We start from the raw sequence: 21,988 nt of genomic DNA on the forward strand, positions 1-21,988 counted from the left end.
AGACATTGTAGAGTAGACACCATAGACACATATTCAATCAAGTCTTTGTGAACAGAATTTATTTTGATAGTGATACTACTTTAGAAAACTATTAAAAATATCCCAGTATTATGATATAATATATTCATATGGTCAGGTAGCTATAAAATTTATAAACCACTAAAAAGCTACAAAAATCTCATATCTTAGTTGTCTAACGTAAACAAAGTAAGACGTATCTAAATTCCTTGACACAAAAGATTCAAAACTAATAAAATAGTAAAACACCCATTGCATAGCTGGGTGCCTTCATCCGTGAAGACTTTGATAGGTTATAACCCTTTGTTAGCAAGGATTAGTGTTCAAAAACATTCAAAATAAATTCAAAGATTATTTTATAGTAATATTAAAAACAATATTTAACATACTTAACATATATATATTTCTCGTTCTAAATAGATCTGAACTCAGACTAATTGCTGGCTTTCTTACGGTGGTTAATAGACGTTAAATCTTACAGTGTTTGTATAATTACCAATTTTATTTGATTTTGTTTTGCGATTAGCTGGAAATATCCGAATAAAAACCGAATTAGATCTGGAGCTTGGTGCCAAAAGACATTATAAGATTTATTTGTTATCTTAATTTCTTTTGGATTTAGCTAACAATATTTTTTTCAGAGATAGTCAATAGAACTTATAAATAGTGGTATTCTACTTTCACTTCTAATAATAGTAAAAAAAAATTGATCTATCTTTGTGAAGGTTAGAAAGGGAGGGGATATCAAGCAAAGAAAGGGATATTATAAACAATCAGCTGCTTTTAGAGAAAAGATAAAAATTATTTAAAATACAATGTAAAAGGTTAGTTATGCATGCCATGAAATTGTTAAATAAATACCCGGCACTTTTTGGAACTGATGTTAAACTGTGATCAAAATTTTCAAAGAAATATTTTGTCATAAGGAAGATGTATAAGAAATGATTTAAGTTTCTTAGATTTATCCAGTAATATAAATTGTTTTTTTTTTCGTTAATATAATTACTTTACCTAACTTATTTTTTAATTAATTAAAATAATTTCAATGAAATATTTTTGAAAGATAACTCAAATAGATAAAGACAATGTTATAGAGAATATATCAATATGAGCTATATTTTAAGCTATATAATAAAGGAAATATGGAATCTTAAGCACAGTAGTAAACTGATTCCAGTTATTTAAATGTCATTAGAATATTTAACTGTGGTCATAACTTAACCAACTTTGTTTTTCAAAAAGTAAAAAACAATTCTAATGTGTATTATATTATTCTAATATTAATAATTCTACTAGCTTAATAATATTAGTTTAAATATTTTCATAAAATATATTAATTTTTGGTAAGCGAAATTCAAAAATTTCAAATAATTCCATAATGCAAATGAACTACAAACTTCTAATCCTATTTGTCAACCAGCATCAACTAATTTATCAAGAGCCTTCTGCATCCGCCGCAAAACAATTCTGCATAATCCATTCTGCATAAAATATTCCGTATGTTGAGCTCCACCACAGGGCATTTGAATACCCGTACATTTGGACAATCAAGTAATTTATTGTTGTTTTTGTTGTTATTGTTGTTATTATTGGCATTGTTACAGTTCCTAAATCGATTTACAAACTTACTTACGGAATTATTATTCAAATTTTATTATCTTCGGGCTAAATTATTGTGATTTGATGGAAATGAAATAATTTGTGTTATTGGCAATTAAAAGGTGTCATGAAGGACATGTTCTCTGAATTTATTGGCTTGTCGCATTATGAAAAAGAAGGAGTGGAAATACTCCAAAATAGAAAATACACTAAAAGGAAAAGCTTAGAAATTTAAAATATCTTTCAAATAATTTTCTATACATTTTAATAATAGCAAATTTAAGAAGATTGAATTATAATACTTTTATTATTAAATTTTAATTTATAATTTAAGTCCTAGTTACTGTTGTTCTACTCTTCACTGTATCACATAATAGTTGTTCTGTTTTTGAGAAGTAGTTAAACCTTATTTGATACAAGTAATATATGTATGTTTATATTTAAAAATATATTTTAATATATTGAATATTAAAATGATAATCTGTACGAAAGTATTCTCAATTATAAACAAATTTCATTTTAATTCCATGAAAAAAGTACTAGATAAAGTAAATGGACAATTCCTTATTTAATATATTAAAATAAAATTATGTTTTAGTTGCAAATCAAAATTAATATTTAAGTGGCCTCTATATCATATTTACTGAGAACTATATATTCTTTTTACATTAATATTATACAAAATGCAATATGATATTTGATGTGTTTTCATTTAAAATTGTGCTTTGTATTGTAGATATTTAGGTACAAAATTTGTTATAATATTTCTCTACAAGATAATAGAAATATACATAAAACGTTTGTAGATAGAAAAAAAATTAAATGGTTTTTAAGCCTATAGTGTGGTATACTAGAAATAATATGAATATGTACTAGATTACATTATCATATAATTTTTTTATAATAATAGATTAAATATTATTTTTCTTATATATATTATATATATTAATTTTGCTATAGTAAGTTAATTTAATATTTATATTGTATTGAGTTTATAAGTAAATAATATTTATTTAATATTTATAAAAACTAGTTATTAGATTAACCTAAACTTCCGGAAGACGGCTTAAAATGCATAGCTGTAAGCTTGTAACATATATGTAATATAATTGTATTAATTTCTATGTAACACAACAAATTTAAAATGAATTAAAAATAAAGCTAAAAATACTAATACTATTATTTTACTTTATTATTTTATAGTAAATTATATAAATTTGTATTTATATATATATATATATTATATTATAAGGTTATGTTATGTTATATTTATATATATAAAAATTATAATAAAAAGTATATTATTTTACAATTATACATACATTTTACTGTACACAACATTTATATATAATATATTACTTTGTTACATAGATATTTATAATAGTATTCTATTCTATATACTATTGTGACAAAGCTGCAACCCTTTCAGAGTGAAAATCATGTAATTCTCTCTCGTCAAGATGGCTTTAGGGAAAATCACTAAAATCACTAAAATCAAAATCTTTTACTTTTCAACGTATCTTCTAATTTGAAGAGTTTGAAGGTTTAGAAACCATGTTGAAGTTTATTAATTTGTAATATAAATACGATGTCAGTTTCGCAATTAACACTTTTTTCCTAATTTGAAAGGAAAATAAACTATTTGAATAATACAGGATGTTCAATAAAAATCACATATGTATTACTTTCCTCTTATAACATTGAATAATCTATGAGATGTATGGTATGTTGCACCAATTCGTTGAAATCATATATTGATCAGTTCAAAATGATTTTGTATGGTATAAAACTTATAAATTATATTTCTGAATTGTTCTCCATTTACTTTAGGCTATGTTACGTTGTACCAGTGATCCCTAGCAGATCCACTTAGGGCTATTGGCCCATTGTGTTACCGTATATAGAGGAAAACTCAGCGTTTAATACCATCTAGAACCTTTGGCGAGACTTAGAATGCTATTTTGTTACTCAAAAAACGATACTCAAAAAAGGTCAACACTACTCTACGATCCAATCTGCAAATTTTTTTTAATTTTTTATTTATGAAGATTATTTTATGTAGTGTTATAAGAAATCCTAAATTCTTGCTAATTATGTCTAACAGTACGTTCGGGATTTTACAATTTGAGTTCCTGTTAACACTACAAAAACTACCATTTGACACAAATTTTTCATTTACGGAATTAAGCTTTATAGGAAGATAAAGTTCAAGTAATCTGCGATAAATTGTCACAATAGAAAACTGTTCAACACAAATCTTTGGTAATTTTTATTTTTATTATTATATTATATTATGAAGTTTTTGAACTTCATAATATCTGTTTAATGTGAAGCTCATTTTATAAATTTATTTACTTATGAAAGATATGCTTCCGTTTTCTACACTAGTTTTTCTATTTCAACGTGTGAATTCAATTATTAAGCTTTAAAATTGATGGCATGGAATTACTATTTTTATGAACCTTAAGAACCATTTATAGACGATATATCCTGTTAATTGTGCTTAATTGATTACTGGCAACTAAACACGACATACAATTTCGCAATAATAAAATAAATTTTCGGTGCGAGTACGGAATATTAACACAAAATTAATGGAATTAATTTTGAATATCGGCAATTTGCGTCAACAAATTGAAGTTCATCAAAGCAGGTCAATTAATGTGATTCCTCAATAGAGAAGAAGGATAAGAAGGATAAAATGGTGTGCAAGGAGTAAAGAAAGGCAGTAAAGGAATTTCATGTATTTTACTCTAACTGCGTTAAAAGGCACAGCAGAAAATTTTTGTGGCCGTTTTCAGGACGTGCTCGGAATATTAAACTAGAATTATTGGTCACTTCAGCCTAAAAACAAAATTTATTTTGCGGTTAGTTGAAGTCTGAGCATGAATTTAAAATGGCACACGCAAATCCTTTAAAAAATATATTTTTGGTTTAAGTAGAAATAAAAAAAGATTTAAGTATTTAATTCCATGTTTTCAAATTTCTTATTTCATTTTTCTACTCATACTGAAAATGTGTAAATACTTACTTAAAGTAATTCTTATAAAATTTCTTAATTATTTTTTTCATTAAAATATTTCTTACAACTGCCGTAAATTGTCGGAATGCTGGATCAAAGCCATTAACAGTAGTCTGCCATATATTAAATATAACATTCATTTTTCTATTTTTGCTTAAAAGAGAAAAATGAAACATAATTTTTCATCTCACATGTTGAACACAAATCCACAACGTCAGACATATTACGCGTATTGCGCCCAAAATGACTGAGAAATTACGAAAAAAATTATGCTATATACGTATATAGTGTATATAATGCTGCACATAAGTACCACTGTAGAGTGTCTATATATCGGCGTTGCATATAAGAGTAAATAAAAAATCAGCAAACAAACAATTTCAAGCAGACATACACCCAACACACTCAACGCGTTCAATACGCCTCTGGGTTGTCTTCATTAGAACTCAATTAATGGCCCATGAGGTTAATGGGTTTTCAATGGCTGCAGTGGAGCGTACAAAAACACGGTACGCATATATATACATTTTGCCAGAAAAACAATTTCCACATTGTTACAAATATTTGCGTCAAAACAAAAAAACAATTCCCAAAAAAAAATTCAAACCAAATTTTCGGCATTCTCACAATATTATTATTTGCATTAAGGGCAAATATATAAATCCTTAAGGGAATGAAAACAATGTAAGCATTTCTGTAAAAATATACCAAGCATTACGGAATTCTCTGAAAATGATTTGTTATATTTTGGTTGTTGAAAAAAGAAATAATAATTAAAAAATAAAACAAAAATTACATTAGGACATGATTGTATTGCATTTGAGCTGCGGAAGGACGAAAATGAAAAACTGCTCAGTAATGAAAGTAATTAAAAGCTTAGTTTTCGGTTCTCTCTGAAACAAAAGTAATTTTCGATAGTTAAATGAAAATAATTGGTAATTATCCTGTACTAGGAACTCTACCTCCCTATATATGGCGTATCAACTCCATATTTTCATTATCTCCTTCTCCATATCCTCCTCTGCATATAATGGATGAATTTTTCCATATAGTAAATATATAGTAAAATAAAATTAGAAATGAAAGTTCATAGCTGAAGGTTTTCTTCCTAAAAATATGTAATTAAATAAATATTAAAATCAAATTTTTCAAGTCAAATTTTTTTGTATCCAAAAAATTATAAAAAAAAACTTATAAAAATATATCCAAATTTAAGGCAATTATTGCATTAGTAATTTATAACATATCACATCAGGAAGTCTCAGTTTTTAGTATTGATAACTACATTTTAATGACATAGTAATAGTTTATATATAACAGAATAAAAGACATATATCGCAAAAAAACAGTATTCTCTTCTGACGATTGAAATACAAGGAGTGTACAAAGAACGTGATGTTTAATGTCATAAGGTAAATATTTCTTATTCCAGTATGAGATAATTGAAATGATAGATAGTTAAAATGGCCATAAGGATGCATACGAAACGATTCGCATCCTCAATATAAGATACTTACTCTCAAAATTGAAAACTTTTCTTCATGAGCTTAAGAAAACCTTTTTACTATATTGTTGTCTCTACATTTAAATTGCTGATACAATAAATATATTGCTCCTTTTACTAGAGATCCACAGCAATAATAGAAATCCATTGTATTTTAGATTAATAAGCTTTTGCTAAATAAACAGTTCGATAAACAGGATGTTAAAAATCCTATATATTCTTTAGTGGTTTCGTTTAGTCGAAATGAGCTTTTAAGAAGTCAACTGCACTTCTCAAAGATTCTTCCAGATATTATTTGTGGCACAATTTCCACAATATGAGTAAACACACTGAATGTATTAAAAATGTTTAAAATTACTACAAAAAATGTGACAATTTTTGTAGTACAATGTGTCACCAACTCACATTGTACAACATCACTTTGTTGCAGGAAACAACATTAAATAACATCAAGACCTTGCGATTTCACTCAACATTTCTCAAGTTGAGCTTAAACTGTTGTCAGATAGAAGCTAGTGCTCTAACATATCCCATGGAGGACATTTAAACAATATTGTACATACCTAATGGCAATACCCAAAAAATAAACTGAATTAAAAATATTACCATTATCTCAACCATAAGTCTGTTTTTTTAAATATATATTTTTGAAACTGCTAAATAGATCACCCTGTATTTGTACTAACAGTATGAAATACTTTTATTTTGATACTGATTACATAAATAGTATGAAAATAAAAATATTTACTTAAGTACATTTATTTATATCAAAACATTCGCAATTATAAGCAAGATTAAAAGAAAATTTAGACTGTACAGGTATTGGTAAAGACAACTTTCCTGACTTTATTTTATAAAACCGTCGTTCTCTCTATGAAATAATCTTGTGTCCAATACTCTTTAACACCTTTGGAGAAATGTTTCAAATACAAATTTTATATTTCAGAGCCCTCACTTGACAAAATTTTAACCACGATTAAAGGCAGACATAATTATTTCTGATATAGTAGATATTTATATATAAGATTACGTTATTTCATTCAATCTTCTTCTTGTCTACTACTCAATAAAAAAACATTCTTAAATATATATTACATACATTAAACGAGATTAAAAGTATTTTTTCATTTATTTTCACATACTTATATCTTTGAATTCAGTTATTTAGCAAAATAAAGTTCATAATTTTGCCACAACAACAATTTTTGTTAAATTTTCTGAAGCGCAAACTACCAGTCCTGCGTGAAAGGATAATGCAGTATCATTTGTAATCATACCTCTGGCCTGTTAGTTGAGCTGTCACTTTTAATATAATCCCAACATTCCGAACTACACTTTTATGCTTTAACACTCAACAAATTCTGGCACAAGCAAAAATGCCCCCAAGCAGAAATGTATCTGGACGCACACTTACTCAAACCTAAAGGAGGATCTGTTACCTCCTTTTTGGAAGGATTTGTCCATTTAAATGTGCATTAAACACTGAGTTTTCTGTTTATTTTTTGACATAACTGAGTTGTGGCTCCACATATGGTTTTGTGTTGTTCAATTAACACTTTCTCCACTTTCTCTTTGCTTTCTTTTGTTTATTGCAAAATATTTAAATGAAGTTGAGTGAATGAGTGAAACCACAAAATTCTTTCACCTCAATTAAAATTATTTAAAAAAGTTTTGCTGTAATAAAAATATTTCAAAATTTGTTGGAAATAAAACGAAAAAATTTATTTTGCATGACTTTTAATTTTAATATTACTTTTAAATTTTTTGGGGATTTTTTTCTGTATTAGGCTTTTGAAGTTGCTCAATTACATCAACAAAAAAAAAAGATACAAATTTTTAATTTTCCGTACTAATGCGCTTCAATTCGAATTAATTTGGCAAAAAGAATGACTTTGAAGAAATTTTAAATGTCTCCGATTTGTGAAGACAAGATAAATTTTTTTAAAATATTTAAATCAACGAAAAATTAAAAATTTTTGGCAATTTTTTTATTAATATTTTGTTTTTATATCTACGAATTTTCGATGTCAACAAAATGCTCAATTACAGAAGCAAACAATCTAATAACCGTCACTAATGATTTAATCTAAATTCAGATATATTGTAAAATGATTTTTTTGTTTTTTATTTACAAAAATATAAAAACATAATTAATATGTTTAATTTAGCATAAATAAATTAACAAATTGACGCATGCAAAAAACCTTTTGGAATTTAATGCATTAAAAAGGGGGCGGACGGATGAATGGTGCAGGAAAACTATTATTCATTGGAGTGCCACTGTTTGGTGTTGATATGCGAACATAAATTATCGCAAGGTCAGACCAATATAAACTGCCATGTACTACACACACTTTATGATAATAAATATTCTTACATATGTGCGAGTATGGAAGTATTTCGATGCTCTGTGCAGATATGGAGAGCTCTGCTACGTTGGCTATTTTAGGCTTCATCAGTTTCAGTGCAAAAAATCATTTGTTACGCCATTTCAATGTTTACATACGAATCTACAAGAAAAGGTCGACCAAGTCATCCCAGCCAAGCCATGCATGGACCAAAGCATCAGTTGGTCAGCAAAATTAAAATGCCGGAAAATAATGGACACTAACGTAAATTGACTAAAAAGTAAAATACAATATTAAGCAAATCTGCAATAAAAAACAAAACGTAAATGAAAATCCATTCATGAAAGAGATCCATGCCACCCTACCCATTGCAGTAGCCAAAATGAAGTCAAGCGTTAATAATTTGTGACTTACGCAACTTATGTATTTCGCATGTGAATGTAGAGATAAAAGTTAAAAGATACAAAAATTGGGGATTAAAAAGTTGTTTTGTGTATTACATGAACATTTATTAGGAAAGGTTGTAAAAAGCTGCTCAGTATGTCTTTTTAGAGGAAAATTAAATAGCTTTATAGAATATGTAGTCAAGGAAATGTAGTGCTTAGTATATTAAATTCTTGGGTAGAAAAATATTCACAACGAAGCTGACGTGTTTAACAGTTTTAATATTAAGTAACACTCGTACCGCTTATTTCCAAACGAAAAAGACTTTAAGCACTGGAAACAGTTTTGAGCTTCTATAGGTGGACCCATAGTTAATCATTTAATGAATATTAAATAATAATTTGCACTATTAGATTGTCAATAAAAATAAAAACAAGAATACTTACAACGAGTGTGTTTTTAGCTACATGAGAACAATGTTTTGACAGCTAAGAATGTTAAACTATGCTGACATTTCTATCCAGTAAAATTTGGAAATTCGCATTGACTCGTTTAACACTGGAACAATGGATCCAAATTGTGGAAATTTACTTAGAAAAAAATTAAATTATTCTTCAAGTTCATAGGGCATTTCGTCGAAGAATTGTGTTTAGTTATGAAGCTCATTTGTGTTTAGCTACGTCGTCATATATATAGCGAAAATATTCCCTACGTCATTAATGAATCTCCATTACATTAATTAAAATGGAATCTTTGGTGCGGTTTACACGCTCTTCACATCATCAGTCCTTATTTCTATTGAAATAGAATTTGTTTTCAAAAATTAATTAAATAAACATCGGCGAAATTTGGTTCCAACACGACGGTGCAACTTATCGTACAGCGTCCTTAACAATCGATTTATTACGAAATCAATTTGATAACAACTATATTTCCAGAAGTGGTTCTGTTTCTATTACTTTTTATGGAACTATGTTAAGTCGTTATTTTATGCTGACAAACCACCAACTCTTGAAGCATTGGAAGCCAGTGTTCATGCCAGCATTGACGATTGACTCCATACGGCCACATTTATTGCAAAATATAGTGTTAAATTGGACTGATCAAATGGTTCATGTAACTTGTAGCCGCGGCGGACATATACCAGAAATCGTATTCAAAAAATAAATGCTATGAAATTGACTACCAGATTATAATAAAAAATTTCATTCCAACAATATTTCTGTCTTGTATTATTTCTCATGCAGATTTAAAAACACCCGATATGTGGACGGTTTTATATGATCAAATAATTTTAAAATGAAAATTTTATTTTGCTTTCGACAATGAACGCTCTTAAAGGGAATTTAAGTTGTTTTTGTAATACATTAATTTTATTAATACTATAAGTTAGGTAGGTAGGTGAAGTGAAAAAATTATCGAATCCTTCTTAATTAGCTAAGAAAGCCGTTTTGATTTCACATTCCTCGTAATTGTTCAAATCATTTATATTGATTAATGCAAGTGTTTGGCCAATATAAATGTTGGAGGCATGACCGAATGTATTAAGGAATGGGCCACCTAAAAACTAGATCCTGGGCAAGTCTTGACAAAAATTTAACAAATGCGCCAGTAGACATACGAATTTGAGATTCGATACGGTAGGCCGAACCTGGGTCCATGCCTTCCTACAGTCCAGTGTCGTATTAGCCCCGATATTATATCAGATACTACCTTTTTTAACTAAACTACATCGAATTGATAATCATTATTTTATAGAACTCTTTGACAAAAATCTGCTTCATCACTGGCTTTTACCAACAATGCATGATAAAAAAATTCTATATGAAGCAAAGAGGATAGTACCTATCTATTTTACTTCTTCTTCGAAAAATGACCATAGGCAGTATCATTAAGTACGGGAACGTCCAAATTTAACCCCTATTCGAAAATTACGTTTTTTGGTCATACATTTTTAAATCAAGAAGTCACTTGTAGATTAAATAAAAAACTATACAGCCAAAAAACTGTATCAATTGATTTCCATTACAGTATTTGGAAATACTCATAGTAGGAATTAATAGTTTACGATAAGGTGGTTCAAGCAAAATTGTACTGTTTTAAAAAAATAAGATTCTATTAGTTTAGATATAAGATAGAATCAGTTTTGTACACTGTTTATTTACTGAGTTAGATATACACTCGATTTTATAAATTTACGTTTAGTTTAAAATGACTTTCCACCATTAACTATTACTAGTTACAGTTTCAATTATATTTACGCTAAAAGACTTATAACAAATGTTGACAGGTGGATCATAATGATATGTAATAACCAAATTTAAAAGATGAACAAGATTGTAATAATATTTCATTAATTGCTATGATATTTCCTCTAAATTACTAATGAGTTCTTTGAATGTAGCTAATGAACGAGTAAAAGGCCGACAAGTACAATTAAATGGTATTAACTTATTATAATAAGTTTAAAAAATATCTGATTGATATTTCGTTTCATTAATAATAATTATGTGCATTTGTATAGCTATGGTTAAGCATTTGTTTAAAAAATATCCGTGATATTTCATTACTAGTTTCATTACTGCGAAACAAGAACAAGTCCTCAATTTAAAATTAATTATTGTTGTTAAATTCTTTTACAATTATTTTTTGAAAATTTCAATAATATATATAAGATTTTTATTTTTAATAAATTCATTTTTTTAATTATAACATGAGTTTGTCAACTTAATACTTACCTACATTTACTAAGACAATTGTTCTGATCTATTTTATGTTACTTTTCTCTTCTCTTCTCTCAAACTGTTTTGACCACATTATATCAAAAAATTACTGGTTGTAGTATGGCTAAAATGGATAGACGCTTCACGTGCAGCCTCTCGCAGACTCACTCCTAAAGCTATTGCAGCCACATCACTTATATACATATACAGGATTCATGCTAAGGTCCATATATCATATGAGATAGGTGATCTCATGGTCTATATACCACATTCTACATACTAGTAGAAGCCCAGCTAAAATATGTATATATAAATATATAACATATATATACATAGTCAAATATAAAACATTTATTGAAATTCAAAGGGAAGAGGGAACTTCGTTAATCTTGTTTAATGTCGACAAATGACGGAAATTTAGTTGAATATTTAAAAATCTGAACAAGCAAAGATGGCGGATACTACTAGAATTTATTAACATTATTATTATAAAAATGTTTAGTATCTGTAAAGTTTTTATTTCCAGCTGTGTTTTATATAAACACAACATTTAAATTTAAAGAGCAGCTATTCGCACATGGACACTTTTAAATGTGTAATGTAACTTTCTCATGCTCAAGTGTACATTTGTGTACACAAAGTGTTAACACAATTACACTTGTGCATTTTTATTAGCATTTGAAAGTTGTGGGCCCAAGTTGCCCCATAATAAACAAGTGTTGTAAGCTAAGTACAGTTAACCCCAAATGCTATTCCTGAAGAAACTTTAACTAAAATTGTGTTAAGTAAATATTTTAATTCAAGTTTGCTGGTTTAAATGAAAAATATAATAAAAAGAGTAGTAGAAATTATGGGTATATGTTTAAGGAATACTTACACATTTTTTTAAAATTTTTCATTTAAGTAAATACTTAGTAATTACTATAGTTATAGTCCGACATCGAACATTGCAATTAATAGAATTCGCGGGGAATATTAAATTTTTAAATTAAATAGAAAGACATTAAAACAAAGTTTATTAGAGAATAATACCAATGAATACTTATTTTTATTTATAATTACACAATTGCAATCAAACTTTATGATTATAAATTGTTATTTCAGCATGCATTTTATTGCAATTAAGATTCATTACATCTGCCTTATATTTAGATCTTTGAGTATTAAAATTTTAGAATGTGGTATGGAATTTTCCTGAGCTCATTGTATGCATGTGTAATTAAACTGGTTTTATTTTCTTAGTCTGAAATCATGTTCGAAGTTGCTGAGCAACCTAATTTTTCTCTCAGATATCTGCAACCCTGAAAGTAATGGGTAAAAGTTCAAAAATTGAGGTTTTAAAGGGTTATAAGAGATTTTTATTTTAAAAGACAAAACTTGCAATGAATAATAAAACCCAAAATTATATATTCTTTTAAATTTTTTGGGTGGCTAAGTTCGAAAATGTTAATTAAAACAATCTATTATGCCTGAGATAGGTAAAAAATTCTGTTTATATTTTTGGTGGGAGGACATGCAAATTTTGTAATCTTGAATGCCTTACTGCTAAACCCATTTTCAAATTTTGTATATCAAATGAGTGTTAACTATTAATTAGTATATGACTTTCTGACTTCCATTTTACTTTGGAAGCTTATGAATTTAATATGTTTTATAAGAACTAGATAGATTTCATATACATTTTGGCTTTGTACACTTTTTTAAAAGCAAGCAGATTATTTTAACTAAATCCCTATCTCCGAATTCTAAAAGACCTGTAAAATCCCTATCCTGTATATGAATAAAAGTTATTGGATTTGTGTTTTTTCAGTATACGTGTATATATAGTATACGTTCTTTTATATATACAACGAATACTTGTAAGAATATATGAAATCAAGATCATCCATTTCAATACTTACATTTGAAATATATATTTATATTGGTAAAACCACTTTTCCTTGAAATTTTAAGATTGCAGAAAAATTTGTATATGTTTTCAACGTATTGAACTCTTTGGTAATTTCCTCAACCTGCATTTTTGCCTAACCTCTTCAGAGGAGATCCAATTAACCGTGATTCGCTTCGCATATTTCAATATCATTTCCTTTCTAAATTCAAACAACAATCAGACCCAGCTACTGAGTGAGTTCTTCGCTAATATAAACTTTTTCATTGTTTTCCTAAGTTTTTTTATTTTTTTTTTTGAAATTTCATATTCAGTATTTAAGACATAAAAAACTGGTAGCGGAAATAAAACGGAATTGAGTTTAAGGATTTGCATAACCCGTAGCACAAATTGCATAAAACTGAATCAATGAACTTTTCACTACAGACAACGACTGCAAGAAAGCAAATAAAATTAAATTGAGAAATAAAAAAAAATTGTTTAGTGATGAAAGATGAGTAAATTGCATTTAGCAGAAAAAAAAAATTAGTAAAAAATTCTAAAGAAATTTCTGTGACAGCTCAGAAAATATTGAAATGTTCGAAAACCATGCCAACAACGTTTCTGGTATTTTTCAAACAATTTGACATGGTTCACAGTATGAAAGAAAATGCCAAACCAAGCAAATTCCACTTTCCACTCTAAGACATAAGATGCTACGATGCTGCCTCGTCATCGCTACCGCTGGTGATGATGATGAGGACGACGGCGATGATTGAGATAGTTACCGCCGCTGGAATTTTTCACTTCCTTATTATGCGTTGGCCTTTGCATTCGTTCGCGCAGACACGCAATTGAACGTGCATCAATATTTCAATATTTCAATTGCAGGAATATTATTAAAACGCATATAGATTAATAAAATTCACAGGATTTATACCTATATAATATTTGATTTACGGTGACAAATTTATAAGGTGTGACTCTTATACGTTGAATTTTAATGGAATGGAGGTTTATATGTTTTATGTAAAAAGTTTAAAAATTGACTTAAACAAAAATATATGAAGCGTTTGTATGAAGTTTTTGAAAATTCATTATTGAAGTACATATCTATGTGATCCTTAGATTTATATTTTAAAAATTTAGCTTGAATAATGAAAGTAATATAATAAAGACAACGATTTTTCAATTTAAAATGAAGTTTTATTTATTAACAAAGGATGATGTCGACTGTAAGAAATGCATTTTCCACCTTCTATAATAATTTCTATAATATAAGTTTTCTCACATCAGGAAGTATCCTAAGACCGACATTAGACATTTATACATTTTTATATATTGACATAAGTCAATAAAAATTGTACTAATATATTAAATTTTGACTTGGGTGTGCTATCGCACTTTATTTAAGAAATACTAAATTCTAGAGAATTCTACATATATAGTTACTTGTGTATTTCAATTTAAAATTCAAATTAATGATCATTGATTATAAAATACCGTCATATAAAATAACTATTAACTAAGTTAACTTACTCAATTGAACAAACAACTCGTTTAAGATTGCGGCCTGAAACAATACTCCTCTACCGGTTGCAATATAAGCTTGCTCAAAGCACGAGTCTCATATATCAAATATAGCAAGTATTTCTTCAAACTGAACCGTCTAAAAAACACATGATATTTTCAACGTTTTTGTCTGATAGCTATTTCGATCACACTTTTCGTTAAACAATGTCAATGCCTGTCAATGAGATAGAGAAAACATAAAAATTTACAATCCAAATAAATGTTTTCATTTGAGATGACATCTGTTTAATGCTTTTTTGTGCTTGAGAAGGGCAGGCACTTCTATGCGACATTTTCTTCCCCAGTTTTCATTTGGACACACATAAATATTTTAAATAAATATATTTTACATAAATATTTTAAAATATTGAACTAATATATAAAACTACATTTTTAATAGTAATCGTATGGATTACAAAATTCGCATTTTGATTTCGTTTACAATTCTAAATATCAACCTGCAGTTAAGAAGAGACATGGTAAGCACCTCTTTCTGATACTACTATTATTTGGTAATCTGATCTTGGGATAATGCTATGCTGGTTAACGGAAACAGTCTTATTTATTAACAAAGCGAATAGGGATGTCCACTAGTAGTGTCAGAAATGTAACTATCCGTTACTTTGTATTCGTTACTCAAGAAATACCTGAGTAACGAATACAAACTTTTTATTGTATTCGTTACTTTTACTCATTTTACCAATGAGTAATATTTATTATAACTACTCTTTCGAGTACTTAGTAACGATTACTTCTAAGCAATTGTTTTTGCGATATAATAATAACTACTTTATTGTGAACAAAATTTTTCTTCGCTATCAAATTCATTAAAAATGTTTAAAAATATTAATATAAAAAAGTGAAATTTGTAATCATTTGAACCAGTAGGACGTGAAAAGCTAAATGCAAAATATGCGGATCAAACAATTAAATAAAATAATAATTCTAATTTATTAAATCTATAATTTATTATAATAAATATATATGCTTTTAAAAATTTCTTTTATTGCCGAAAAAAAGCATTTAAACTTCAGTAACGACTGCACAGTAACGAAAGCGCAGTAACGAAAACGCAGTAACGAAAGCGCAGTAACGAATACTGAGTAACGAATACATACTCGAAAAGTAACGGGTAGTTACAAATACGCAAAAGTAACGAAGTTTGGCACCACTAATGTCCACTGTAAGAAATACATTTTTCTCCTTTAATAATAATTTCTTATTTGTTGCATATTTGTAGGGGCAAGAAGTTTTGAACTTATTACTATTACATTTCTTTCAGGCAAAATGAATGAATATAGCATTTAACTGTACATAAAAGAAGTTATTGAAATGTGAACACTATTGATAACTGATCGCTTTTGTATCTGTTCTCTTTTTCAGGTTGATAACTCTTCTACAGAGTAAATCGGGTACTAACTTCTAGTGAAATCTTTTAACTAGAATATTGAAAAATTTTAGCTTTTTTCTGTATAGTTATTCTGAAAGTTTCTATTGTCAAATACTAATTGATGAATGTGATCTTATTACGGACATAGTTATGGTATAAATAATGTCTTTATATATATTTTTTTAAGTTTGTAAATTATAATTATAGCCTATGAATAGATTTTAAGAAAATATATTCTGTCTTGCTCTGTAACTCAATATTACTATTCATGGTTTTGTGTCGTAAAGGTAGATTGTGTTATAATTGCAATAATCTAAACTTGAGTCTCTTATTATCAACAAATGTAATAAAAATATAGCTTATACTACATTACCTCAGTTCACTTGCATAAATAAAACTTAATAATATCCTTTTATGTGCTTAAATACTGTAAACCACAAAAGGATTTAAATTAACTTTCCACAACTTTTATTCTCAGTTGCAATAAATCGGAGTGCAGCACCTGGAAGCAATATTAAAATTACACTAATAACAAACTTATACTACAATAACAAAAATAACAGTATTAAGCTAAGTAACAACAACAAAACCACAATATTAAACAAAACCATAGCAACAACATCAACGGCATTAACCTAAAATAACAACAAAATTAAATTGCAACAATACAACTACAACTACAAAACAAAACAATATTATAAGGGCATACAGTAACAACAAATGCAATAGCAAAAAAAACCAGCAAAACAACAGTTGTGTCAATAACAACAACACTAACCTAAAGGAACAACAACTTTGTTAACATAAACTCCATAATCATAATGAAAATGTGACAAGCAAAAACAAATACAATAAATAAAATAAGAGCACAGGCTATACGATTTGATACTCTTATAACAAAATCAAAAAAAAAAAAAAAAAAACAGCAATAACAAAAATAACCACTAGACAAGCTTCTTGCAGTGACAACAAAAACAGATGTTAAACTTTCGCCTTCTGTTACGGCAGGTTACAGGCGGGCACGCCTTGCCTGGTGAGAAAATTAAATTTTAAATTATTGCATATAATATGCAAAAACAAAGTAGAAAACAGTAGTTAAAAAAATGATAGTGACAAAAAAAACAAAGTTAAACAATATGCTTACATAAAAGACATTAAGTGTTTGTAGGTTAAAATTTTATACAATAGATAGAATAGATAGGTAGATAGTGCAGTGTGAAAATGGTAATACACGTATGAGGCTAACATCCAGTTCTGTTATAAAAAGTAGAAGAGTATATTTGATTTATTTCTATTTAAATTTTTTTATATGGGTGAGTTTTTTGTTGTAAGAGTACTTAGTGTTCAAGTTACAGAATTAATAATTTTCTAGATCTATGAAAGCGATATTGAAAAAATAAGAGTATTTTGTTTAAATTTTAAATTATTTGAATATGTACTCTTAACGCTGTTTTAGCTGTTTAAATTAACTAATCCGAATATATTGTTTATAGATAACATTTATTTTTGCCAAGTCTGCAAATATCTCTACAATTATTTTTTTTTTTTAAAACATACATGAATTTATTGCATCTTCTCTCACAATGAGACTAACAATAAGTTGTAAAATCTTATCACTAATTACATAATAGTAAAATTTTTATTTTAACTATACATTGCATAATATAAAATAAAATAAGTAAAGCTTATATCACGAACCTCACTTAAATTGGTGGGTTGAATTTCAGTGGAATGAGCGTAAGGTGGATTATTAAGAAATCAATTAATCCTTATGAGATAACTAAAAATAAGAGTGGTATTTACTTGAATCTCATGAATTTTAGTTAATGCCTGGATGGTCAGCTCTTTTTAGGCGGGAAGTAATGTATTGAAATGCGAGATTCCTACATAAGGGGAATATACCATGGGGCAATTATTTTAAATAATTTTTTCTGCTATTAAAAATAACAGTATTTTGTTTAAGTATTAAATTATTTGATAATACTTAAACAAAAATCAAAGTTTTCGATATTAATTAAATTAAATTTTAATATCCTTAATCAACACTTAAGTTGAGTATTCTTATACACTTTTTCTTTCATAGGAATATACCATTTTTGCGGAGTATTAAAAAATTATCGTTAAAAATAAAATGTTTGCACCACATGCTCCGCAGACTTAACAAGAGCAACCACAATTCAATTTAAACTTAAGTGCAGTTGTTGCTGTTAAGCATTCACACACAAATCAGTATTTATGTGTATATGCTGTTGCATTTATGTGTGTGTGCAGAAGTTTAACAAGTGTTTTTTGATAAGGATAAATTTTGTAGGCATATTAAGCACGTGCTTTACGTACGCTGTGTTAAACGAAAACAAAAATCAAAAAAAAATAAGTAGAAATTGAAAAATGTAAACAAACTATACCATAAGTGCATAAAAATACATACAAAAGTAGCCGGCAAAAATTTATCCGCGCAATGGCAGAGGATAAAAGAAAAGCTTTGACTGCGAGCTTTTATGCAGTTTTGGTATAAAAGCACTTTCGATGCGAATTAATGAGGCAGTTGCGATTTAATGCGTGTATAAACAAATTGTGGGAATTTGTCGGATATTAAAAGGAAAAAATATCTGAAATATATACAAGTAAAATTGCAATCGGTAGTGACTTGTTTGCATTCTGCATGCAATTAATTAACAACAAAAAAGCTGTATGGTAGCAGTTATTGTGGCATTTGTGGTTGACGTAGTGAAACCCACATACATATTTTTTAAATGAAGGCGGTTATAAAATAGTTTGAAGTTTTGCAAACAAAAAAGAACAAAATATGAACTAATTAAGTGAAAATATAAATTCATGAAAACTTTTCGTGGTTAATTAAAGTTGTTATATGTTAGCAAGTAGAGGAACTTTAATAATAAGAGAAGTTAATTTATAAAAAAAAATTCAAAATATTTATTTAGAGGTTAATAAACGATGTTATTTATTAAAAATAAAAAAAGTATTTAATTTTATAAAAAAAGACAACAATAATTCGTGCGAATATTATTGCCTCACACAAATAAAAAAAACACAGCAAATAAAGCAATTATTCTGTTGCATAAATAATAACATAAGAAAATGGCTGACATTGTTCTCACAAACAAGCATAAACAGGCTTGTCTTAATATACTGTAATCAAAGCTCTAAAAAAATAAATAAAATAAAAAAGTGTCATATTAAAAACATAAAGCAAAGGCTAAAAGCAAACGACAGAGTTTACGGTATTTTTGTTTTATTGTATGTTAAGAATGCTGTTACACAATTGTTGTCATAACAACATTTACTCTTATTAATTCCTTTTCATAACTTTGTGCTCGTGTGTTGTTGTTATTATTTTGTACTGATTAAATTTCATTACTTTGCGTGAAGAACAACAACAACAACAAACAATAATAAGAATCATAAACAAGAAAGAAAGACCAACAACAAGAACAGCATCTACAAAAGAAATATCAACAACTTTGGGGCATTTATGCATGTGTGTTGTGACTTGAAATTTATGCTTTTATGTTAATGTTGTTATTGTTGCTGCCGTTGACTGACAGTATTTGTTTTTTGGCATTTCATCTGGAGTAAAATGTAATTTATTTATTTATTATTACCTTTAACAAAAGCATATGGAAGCAGTTTCCGTTTATTAAAATGGCGGCTTAATCAAAATGTAAGTACATCGAAATTTATGAACATTATTTGTACGAAAGAATAAATTTATTCTTTTGATTGTTTATTAAATTTAAATTTCAAAAAGCACAAATTTGTATAATAATTAAAAAGCTAAAATTAGACTCAAAATTTTAAAATAATAACTTAAGTGTATATATTATTATGTTGATTCTAGTTGAGTCAGTGCACTTGAGCACTTTTACTCTCTATTAACTGTTGGGTTTCCTCATAACCCCTCTCTATGCCTTGACTGGATTACTTCATCAGATTAAGCAATAAATGTCCTCAGATCTGCATATCTCCCCATTTTGAGATTCGATAACGCGGTGTTTGTAAATCTGTCAGTTTTCGTAAATATTTTCAGGGCTCTATCCTTTATGTATTTTTTGATCAGATCAATTTTGAGATCCCTGAGAATATGATTCGTCCTAATGTACCATGGTACTTTGAAAAATCTTCTCAGACCTGGCCTTGTGCAATTTTTAGCTGGCGAATAGTAGTGCTTGAAGTCTTGCTGAACGCTACACATCTATATAGAAGTGTAGGTCGAATTATTTGGTTACATAACAGCTTCCTGTTCTTAGCATTTAGATTTTCATTTTTGAATAGCGGTTGGGAGTGATGAAGAATTTTGGCACAGCTAATTCTTTTTAGTTGACATTTGTAAGCCATGTGAATCGTTTGTGCACCGTGTTGCCTAGGTATTTTATGCTATCCTTCCAGTTTATTACCATATCTCCCACTCTCACTATCTTCTTATCCACTTAATAAGCAGCGCCTTCGTTTTTTCATTATTGATTATTATTTTCTCCAGGATGAGGTTTATATGCTCTTGAAATGTGTTGGTGATGTTGAGAGCACATTTATCCAAGTGTAGCATTCACGTATCGTCAGCGTATAACGCCAGAGTCGAGGCACCAAACATTGGGATAAATGTTGTACAGAGTGGGGGAAAGTAGCGATCCTTGAGGAACCCCTATTTACTCCCATGTATGAAGCCGCCAATGATTGAAAATATGGAAAATCATAATTTTATTATATTATTTAGTTGTTTTCACATTATGTTCCACGAGCCATGCTAGCATGGTCAAATCATTTTCTATATTATGATTTGTCAAAAGATTTTAAAGTTTGATTGTTAAACAGATATTTAGCAATGTACTGAATTCTAAAGTTGTCACAGTAAGGATATAGAGACTCATCAATTTTCTAATTTTTTTTGTTAAAGGATTTTGAGATGTTTCGAGTTTTCAGTATCCTTATCTCATTGTCATATATTTAAAATGAGTACATCAGCGTTGTTTTAAGTTTGGTATCCCATACTATCATCTTCAATATAAAAAGCATTATAAGTTGCAACTGCAAGAAATGAATCCCCAGTAGCAGATATTTAAATTCTTTCATTTGTTGAAAAGTTTATGTGGTAATGATAATATGTAGTTTAATTTTGTGCACACATATTTACTTCGATAATAATTAAATTCGATAATAATGTGAATAATTAAATACAAGAATTATCTCCAAAATCACTGATGATAGGTATTTGGCAATACTCGAAACAGCTGTATGGTCAGCCAAAAATTCAATTAATTAAAATAATATAAAAAAAATTTTTGTGGTTGTAGCTCACTACTGTTCGAAAAAACTCTTTTCGATAAAAAATTTTATTTTGCTTTTATTCCCATTAATCAGTGATCCAAATTTTTTGCAAACTTCAGTTTTTAAAAAGTTGTACTTCAGCTTTTTTATATTATTATCAATGATTATTATATATTTTAACCAAAGAGTCTTAACCAAAAACCAGTTATAATTATTTTTTATTGCGTTAAATGCTTCAGCAGCTATTTGCCTTTATATCGAGAAAGACAGTATATATA

General features: G+C 27.9%; 1 protein-coding gene across 1 annotated transcript in view; it reads left to right on the forward strand.

Moving 5' to 3' along the window:
* The first annotated feature begins 19,883 nt into the window (after positions 1-19,883).
* Positions 19,884-21,988, forward strand: part of LOC119675601 — a 90,285-nt gene continuing 88,180 nt past the window's right edge. Inside the window, exon 1 of the mRNA XM_038086806.1 lies at positions 19,884-20,109. The gene's annotated coding sequence lies outside the window, so the exon portion shown is untranslated. The remainder of the gene's footprint in view (positions 20,110-21,988) is intronic.

This window comes from Teleopsis dalmanni, chromosome 2 (assembly GCF_002237135.1).
Source record: "Teleopsis dalmanni isolate 2A chromosome 2, ASM223713v2, whole genome shotgun sequence".
Lineage (NCBI taxonomy): Eukaryota > Metazoa > Arthropoda > Insecta > Diptera > Diopsidae > Teleopsis > Teleopsis dalmanni.